The sequence below is a fragment of the Rhodamnia argentea genome, chromosome 9 (genome assembly GCF_020921035.1).
Source record: "Rhodamnia argentea isolate NSW1041297 chromosome 9, ASM2092103v1, whole genome shotgun sequence".
Taxonomy (NCBI): domain Eukaryota; kingdom Viridiplantae; phylum Streptophyta; class Magnoliopsida; order Myrtales; family Myrtaceae; genus Rhodamnia; species Rhodamnia argentea.
Genome location: NC_063158.1, coordinates 17,286,695 through 17,296,293, shown reverse-complemented (window position 1 = coordinate 17,296,293; position 9,599 = coordinate 17,286,695).

Below are 9,599 nucleotides of genomic sequence, written 5' to 3'. Positions count from 1 at the left end.
ATAGCCGCTCGGCCTCACGCAACCCCAAATCTATGGTTGCCTGAAGCTAGGAACCTTGAATAAATACAAGGTTGTGACCACCGCGGCCTAGGGGGCACAGGACGAAGGGGTTTACGAGGCCCGGCGACATCCGGTGGGTGAAGGACTCGAATGAAGGTCGAGATTGGTGGGCAAAAACAATTTAAACCATTTAAAATGCATTTGTGTTGATCATGCCCTTGGGGTGAATTTACCCTAAATTTGAACTGTTCCATTCCTTGAATTGTAAACCAATCCCAAATGAGATTTTTAAAGATAAACTAAATCGACATAGAGCCCACTAAAAATAGCGCAACTTGGGCGTGGTGAGGGTTTGGTTAACACATGAGGAAGAAAGACAATGGCGGTTGGCCACAAAGCAAAGTCGCCTTTATTGAGGAACGAGCCACCTGACATTGACCGCAAATGGCGGGTCTCGAATACCTCCCCTCCACGTGCCACCAATACCAACTAATATTGATGAAGATGTTGCATTTTTTTAGAAAAAAAACACTTGAAATGTCAATATTTATGTACGGCACTCACTTTAATATTAATTTTTTTCTTGGATCACTTGACTACCAAATCGGAAAAAAGACAATTACTTAAAGGCCAATTCCGATAAAAAAAAAATTACTTAAGTGACAATTCCGGTGAAACAAGACATGTGGCTTTTTTTTATTAATTTCTTAATATCATGTGAATTTTTTTTTAAAAGTCTGTCCACGTGGCAATTTTTCCTTTTAAATTCAATTCACGTGGACTTTTAAACTAAATATTAAGTTAATTTTTTTAAAAAATTAAAAGTAAATCGAAAAATAACTTAAAAAAATAAAAATAAAAATTAAAAAGAAGAAGAAGCAAACTTGCGGTTGCAACAGCGAGGGTTGTGAGCCCTCGCTGCCATCGCCCACCATCGCCGACTAGTAATGGGTGGAGGAGTGCCCAGGGGGTCACCGAGCCCCAACGACACCCATCAAGGCCTCGCCAAGGGTCGACGGGGCACGGCCATGGCTGGCCGAGGCCTCGCAGATCCCACGGGTGAGGCTCGACCTCGTCTAGATCCGGGCGAGGTCGGGGCCCCGCCATGGTCGTGGCTTGGCGATTCCGGCCTTGTCATGGGATCTGTGAGGCCTCGGCCCGCCACAATTAGGCCTCTCCGACCCCTAGCGAGGCCTCCGTGGCGGTCGCCAAGGCTCGGCGACCGGGCACTCCCCCACCCATCGTCGATCGGCGATGGTCGGGCGACTGCCCTCGCTACCGCAATTGCACTTTTTTTATTTTTTTACTTTTAGCTTATTTTTAGTTTTTTAATATTACGTGGATTTTTATTGGCTTCTCTTTTATTTTTTTATGATTAGGATGCTTCGATGGGCCATGTAGGCGCCAAGTATGATTTCCAACGAAATTCACCGGAGTTGGTACTGAAACACCCATTTTTTTAAAAAAAATTAACACTTAAGTGATAAAAAATATATATTTGTATTAAAGTGAGCGTCGTACACAAATATTGACATTCCTAATATCCTTTTGCCCATTTTTTCATTATTAGTCAAGAATAATAAACTTAAAATAGCGATCGGCAGTGTCGATCCTCCTTTGACTTTATTATCAGATTTTCAAACTCATTAGAGAATGTTCGATTTAATTGGTGCAGAGTCATCGTCCTGCATGCATTGCCTAAATGACAAGCCCAGCATTGCAACCCCATTTGCGGTAACAATGTATACGAAATCATAATCTCATTAGGTGTGAGCAAACTAGACCGGTCGAGTAGGTCCAGTCTTTGAGGGAAGCGATTCGGTCCCCGATCCCAATAAATAGGACAGTTGATCGGGAGATCCGGTCCGATTCCATGGTGGATGGGACCAAACCAGACGGCCCATAATAGACACACACACAATTAGAAAAAAAAATTAGAAAATTTTGAAGAATTAGTTAACATAATTTCCTCATCTTCTTGCTCGACACTTATTCCTCTCCTCTCGCTCGACACTCGCATCTCACCTTCGCAACGCAGCTCTGTTTGGGGCTTGCCTTCGCGTATTCACTCTCTCCTATCGCCTTCCCCATCTTTGTCGATATGCGGTCTACGATCGTATTTTGTATTGACTCAATCTGTGTTTTCTCTTAACTATATTATGTAAACCCATTGTTTTGTTGGTATTTGAATTCAGTGAAATACAAGTATAATCTCACTTTGAGCTTGATTCTTTCCAACTCAAAGAGAATGATGCAGGAGCATAATTCTGTTTTAGTTGTTTTAAGTGTTTTTCTTTCTAATTTAATCTTTTCTCATTATTTTAGGATTATAAGTATTCATATGATGGCTGTACAATGGGCATGTGTATATTTTACTATGTTGGATGATTGATATTGGAAGTTGTTAATTTAGATTCAAATGTTAGATTTCTATAAGCAAATGGTGTTAGCAAACCGGACCGGGACCAAATCGGACCATCGGTCTTGGTCCAAGACGATCCTGAGTCTCGAAATTTTGAGGATCGGGACTATTGATCCGATCCCTGGTTCCATATCGGGATCGGACTGGCCCGGACCATATATGCTCCTAATTCTCATCCAAGCATAAGCATTCCACGGCTGAGTCGAGATTTTCGGAGATCAAGGGGCAACTAGCATTCGAACTCTTCAACATCACTTGGGAATAAATCTCGAATCCGTAGGCTAACCACTGATGATGATTTTCATTTATTTTTTTGGTCGAAAACCACAGGTGATGTTGAAGTTGTAAAAATGAGAAGTCACTATTTATAAGCATTTGTTTCATTCCTAAATTGGAGAAAAAAATTGAAGAAAAATGGTGACGTTTACTTTTCTTTTCAGATGTGAGTAAGACTCAAGAAAAAAAAAATGAGAATAAGACAAACTATAGTCAAGTCAATCCACAAAACTAACTCCTCCTTGAAAATGTATCCAAACCCACGAGAGGGATTTGGATTTACTCTCTCTTTAGTTACGTTAATTTCGCAAAAAATAAATAATTCGAAAAATATTTTTTTAAAAACGATCGCTTGTACCACTTATAAAAATTAACGAATAAAAAATGTTGTTATTGTCCATAAAAATATTAGTCATAAGTTATCAATCATAATAAAAATATTTTTCATCGACTAATTATTTTAAGCGGGTGAGCGTTTTTAGAAAAATATATTTTTTAAATCATTCATGTTTCATGAAATAAACGCACTTAACCGACAATATTTTGCTTGGTAGTTCACGGAATTCCATGGATGAATTTCATCCGCAATGACCGTTAAGTATTTCTTCGTCTTGATCCTATGTTTACTTGCAAATACTCATAATCTACCTAATTGGATGAGCGTCAATAACTTGCATTTCACGCCTTGATGAATTCTTGCGCCACTCAATCTAAGTCAATAGTTATCCACCCAAGAAGTCTATGCTCATTCGTTTAAGATTCATTTTCCAACTACTAATGAGGAATTTTCATTGCCCGATGCCCATCCTATGTCTCGAAATCCCTAAAGTTTATTATTCCATTCGGCCCACATTTTTTTTTTATCTTGACTCAATTTCTTATTAATCAAAATTTCGCAATGTTCGTTAAAATTCAATGTCGATTTAATATTAATTTTTTCACATTTTTCCAGCCTTTAATAAACTACAACTGCTTGTGGACAATTTTTGTTGTGGATTGCAGTGGAAAATGACGGAACTTAATCTTTATAATCCGAAATACGATATTAATTTTTTTTATATAAAGAAACATATATTCCTAATTTTCCTAAATGTGCCAAAAAAATCTCAACCCTCCACACAATCCAATGTTTTTCTCAAATTGCAAGTGCTACGGTGGTCCCAATCGACCTACGCAGGGCACGCTCATCGTTCCAAAAGAATTTATTCAAATAATGCAACGAAAATTGCTTGCTTTTTTGTTATTGTTTTTTATGGTTATCTTAAAGAAGACAAAAGTCATAATCATCCAATCAGGAAGTGATTAAGGACACGAGAAAAAGTGGTTAAACCTAATTAATCGTCTAATCAAATCCGAGGTCCCCACCCACGTTGTGTCTGCACAAATTACCTTGCATGTCAAAGATAATATAATGCTGTGGAATGTAGTGCTGCCAGGATAAGGACAGCCACGTTCCCAAAAAAAAAAAAAAAAAAAAATAAGGACAACCCAATTTAAATAACAGATTTCATCAATCTCATGAATTCTTTTATTATTATTATTATTTTTGTCAGAATGTTGACATGCGAGATCTATGAATCCAATCGAAGAACAATTATGTACATTTCTTGAATTTAAAATTTCAAGTGCATATCGGTTTGGTAGGCGGACATGGTACTGGATAGGTGATATTGATCAAGTTTGAAACTTAACCGGAGTTTTTTAGTATATGTTTGGGACTTAATTGAAGTAATTGAATGGTTCTAAAAGTCGATTGTACTTCTCGGTAAACATTCGAGACTTGATAAGATTCAATTGCAAAATTTAAGATCGGATGTATGCTGTTAATTTTTTTTAATTACTTTTTGAACTGAGATGGTTGTGTTTCAGCTCTGTGTAACATTAAACTTTGTGAGCAATATATTTTTTTATTTTGTCTAGTAATACTTATTATTATTTTGTAAGTGTTTACAATCATATATGGGTATTCATTAGGGGTAACCGGTACTTGGGTCGATTCTCGGCCCAGAATTGGAAATCGACCATGTGACTTTTGATTACAAAAGATTGGATCTAGATATCTAAGCCGTCAAAACTGGAACAACCGATTTGGTTCGGTTCTGGATCCGGGTAGATTGCGAGCCAACCAATTTTATGGTTTGGATAGGAAACCAAAAAGTTGCACTACTTCACTATAAAAACATTTATTTGTCAAATGATTTATGTTGTTGTCTACTCATGTTGAAGGTCACAAGTTCAATTCTTGGTGCAAAAGTATTCTCTTTCCGAGATGACTTAAAACGGTTTAGATCTAGTTCTACTTGGGTAGAATCGGCGATTTTGGCCTCCTTGAAATTTAAAACCCAAACGGTTCTCCCTTGAACCAGCTAATCCCGATCAATTCAATTCGATTCTCAATTGAATTGGACCCAGTCCTCATCCCTACTTTTCATCTTGTGTTCTACGTTTTATCATTATCCGCTGAGTAAAAAATTGACATAATTATTTAGGGAGAAAGAAAAATCTCTGAGGACAATACAAAACCTTTTAGAGAAATATTCTGGAGAAAAAGTCCAATCATGGGCCACGCGAAGAACATCCCAGGTCGAGACGGGCTGCTCTCATCCCAATAAGTTGACCTGAAATGGTTTTCTTGGCGTCCCTACCCACATTAGAAACGCTAAGGCAACGTTTGGCAATCATGATAAAAGTCGGGATATGATAAATTTTATCATAGCATCTGTTTGGTTCTTGCTTGGGATAGGATACAATAGGGTATAAAGGGGATGTAGCCTGTATATAATTATCTCATGGGAGAGGTGGGATAAAGGTGGACAGAATTTCTTTTGTTCATGATACAAAACTATTTTTATGAATAACAAATTTCTTATATAATAAAATTAAAATAATAATTATATTTAAATATATTTGAATTCCAACGTTAAAAAGAAAACTCAAAATAAAAAAAAATCATTTTTATTTCTCACACACATACACACATATATCCTAGTATCTATATCATTACATATTTTAAGTATAATAGTATAGTTTATTATTTAATAAAAAAATTATTAAGAAATGATGGAAGGGAATCAAAATAATGATAAAAAGATATTTATAATTAAAAAAATAAGTAAAAATGAAGTAGAAGAACCCAGATGTTAAGTGAATATATTCAAACTTGAAAATGATTTTTCTAATTCTCGAAGAACGAGGCGCAATGAAATTTCTAAAAAAAAAACTAGCATCTCCATCTCCTTCTCCTCTATATCTTTAGTTCATGTGGAAATTTTATGACTGCTTTGTAAGTTTTAGTTCACGATCAAACTCTATGTAAACAACGAGAGAGCCGAAACTTCTTCTCCTTGTTAGCTTTCCAATTCACATCAAAAGTCCAATAAAAGCAAAAAAAGAGTCAAACCTCCTTCTCCTCCGTAACTTTGTATTCATGTTGAAGTTTAACGAATATAGCGAGAGAGGCAAAACTTTTTATAGTCACAAAGATGAATGGTTAAATTTTCTTTCTCTTACTAGATTTGGCAGTGAATTATGAAATATTCTTACGGTTTTCGTTTGTATATTTTTAGATTCATTTACATAGATGTGTTGTAAATATCAAACAATGAACATGATATGATATGAATATATTTGGCTCTATTGCTGCGATTAACTAAACACTGGATAGGATATGGTAAAATATTTCATATCTAATCCTATCATGATTAGAAATCCGGACGACTAAACGTAGTCTAAGTGAATGAACGTCCAAGTATTCGGGCAATAGCAGCTGCAGCTAAACCATGTTGAAGTTTGTTTATAAAACAAACAAAAAGTTGCATTTTCCAATCTCACATTGAATGGAAAGAAAAGTGCAAATCTCTTTATTAGTTAGAAGGCTAATATGGTCTTTCAAAATAAAGAAATGGGCAAGTGGGCAAGAACCCACTATACCCGTATGCGGGTGCGCGATTATTAGGTGCACTTGGCACGCTTGCGCGGTCGCAAATAGTAATCGGCATTAATCAACAATCATATTCTAAATTTTTATTTTATTTTCAAAATTAAATTCAATAAAATTTAATTGTAATGCCCTGGTGAAATAGTGTGACTATTCACTTAGGAGTTGCGATTATTTTTAATATTAATTTTGAATTTTAATTGCTTAATTATGTCCAATAGTTTTAACTCATCAAACTTCACAGTTTAGACATGAAGAATTGCATCCATTTGAGTTAGAAGTTTTAAACCTTCAAAAAGTTGCAATCTTTCATAGAAAAAATGCTTTCAAAAAATGAAAAGGTGTAATTGAATAAACTGTTTTGGACACGAAGAGTTGCATGGGAATTAAGTACTTTTCTGACGCGAAAAAGTGTGTTAATTTTTTGTTATATATTCAAGTGTTTTGTTCATTTTCATCATTATTCTTCTTCAATTTTCATTCTTTCCCAACAAGAAAAGTACAGTCTTCGTTTTCGCTTGTTTCCTAGAGAGTGTTCATTTCTCTTTCTATATTCAAGTTTTCTATTCATTTTCATCATTATTCTTCTTCAATTTTCGTTATTTCCAAACAAAAGAAGTACAACCTTCATTTTCGCTTGTTTCCTAGAGAGTTCTTCAAGGAATATTAGAATTGCTATCTAATATTATCGCTTGAGACTCTATTGTATCCTAGAGGATTTCTGCCGCTAACCATTAGTAACATTGTGGAGCAAATAATTTCTTAAAGAGAGTGCTATCACGCCTCAAAGTCTGATTCATTTATTTATCCATTCTCGACGAAATTTTCCAACAAACCCCTCTCTCTTCAATTTATGAAACTCTAAGCACAATTATGTCAATCTAATGTGATGCAACTACACATTTGCTATGTATTGTTGGTCTCGTTGTGCAAATGTGTTGCACCATCATAATTGTTTTGAGAACATGTCTTGAATTTAAAGCTGGTTCAAGCAGAGTTCGCAATTTGAGTAGGTTTCCCATTTATGATGGGTGTTAGGTTTTTCCCTCAAAGAGAGCAGTAGAGCTTTCTAATATAACAATCAACTACACGGCGTGCTCGCAAATCACGTCATGAAGAAATTACTAGTGTTTTGAAGCCAATAAATCTTACTACATTATATTATTGGGTCTAGTTGGGGGTAGGAATATGTTGAGAATGTTTGAGTGCCTCTAGTATAGTTATAATCTTCATTTTATTGCTTGTATGGGTGTTACTTTTTGCCCGGCAAAGAAAGCAGCATAATTGCAAGTGTTTTTAATCTAATAAATCTCATTGAAAGATTTTATTGGGTGTAGTTAGGGTAGGAATACAATGAGAGTTTTTAAGCGACTCAAGTATGGTTATAGTTTTCATTATATCATTTGAATTTATATTAGAGTCCTATATTGTTCTTCTCATAGAGTAGGTCATGTCGACCGAACCACTTAAATCTTGTGCGATTTAGTTCCTTGTTCTACTCAGTTTATTTTTGGTATCAAAGACATGGTTGACTGAGTTGAAGCGAATCAATGGCAACAAAAGAAGGAAAAGTGGAAATCGACAGATTTGATAGGAATGAATTTGATTTTTGGAAGGTGCCGCTTGAGGATTGCCATTATAAATGGAACCTATACTTACCATTATATTGGGAGAAGTTAAAGTCAATGAAGCAAGCTTATTGGGATTTGCTGGATATAGATAGGTGTTGGGTGTTATTCGGCCAACATTGACTTGTAATGTCATGTTTAATATCGTAAAGAAAGATAACTAAAGGATTGATGAATGCTTGTCAAACATATATGAGGAGCCTACTGCTGTCACGGGGTCTGCTAGATGCAATGTCTATTTCACTTAAAGATGGGCAAAATGTACGCCAATTGCTGCGTGTATCAAATATGGCTGTTAGTAAATTGAGTTTGGTTGAGATTGACCTTGATGATGGGGTACGTGCTTTAATACTATTATCCTCGTTGCCTAATAATTGGAATGCTAGTGTTGCTTCTAGTAATAATTCTTTCGGGTCAGAAACTTGACGTTTGATGAGATTCACGATTTGATTTTGAGTGAACACATTTGTAGAAGAAAATATGGTTAATTTTGTGAATGTTGCTTTAGTAGTTGAAGGTAGAGGAACCAGTACACGTGCATGAGTAGTGCAAATCGAAACAAAATAGTTAGCACAGAACTGAAGGTGTTGTGTTGGAAAAGGATCACCTTAAGATAAAAGATAAGAGAGGTAAGAGGATTAAAGTCCAATCTATTAATAATGATGTTGCAATAGCTTATAGTAACTCGGATAGAGCTAATTTTATTTTTTCTATCACTAAGGATAGCCGTTTGACGGATGTGTTATAAATTCAGGTGGTTTGTTTCATGCTAAACCAAACAAGAATCGATTTCTCTATTAATCAGTGCACGAATAGTGAGGAATAACACTAAGTGCTATTTTATGGTTTTGATTTCCTTGTGCTGGATGTCAATGTATGGCAGGAGGTGCTATCTCGTCCATTCGACATTCGCGTGATTTTTGTGTCTCGAGACGCTCGTGTCGACAGCATTCCAATAACCACAAATCCGATCATGCATCGAGGGCTAAACTCGGGTCAATGAATGAACCATGCGTCATTTCGTTGACTTACCATTGTCAATAGTGATCGTTTATGTAGCTCAGGGATATGGAAAGTCTAGCTCAACTCCGAGACCACTAGGTAGGTTTTGGGCTCCGAGACCTTTTTCGGGTATTAGTTTGTTTGACCATAGTTTGACGGGCGATTACTTTTCTCATACGACGCCTAATCGACACAAATTTATTGTCTCGCGATCCCTGATTTCTGCACGTGCGATCGAAATCGGGGAAACGGCAAAACTACTCGGATACTTCGAAAATCGAGATGCCAGTGCCGAAAAGTCAAAACCCGACCACAAGATTTGGGTGGTAATATG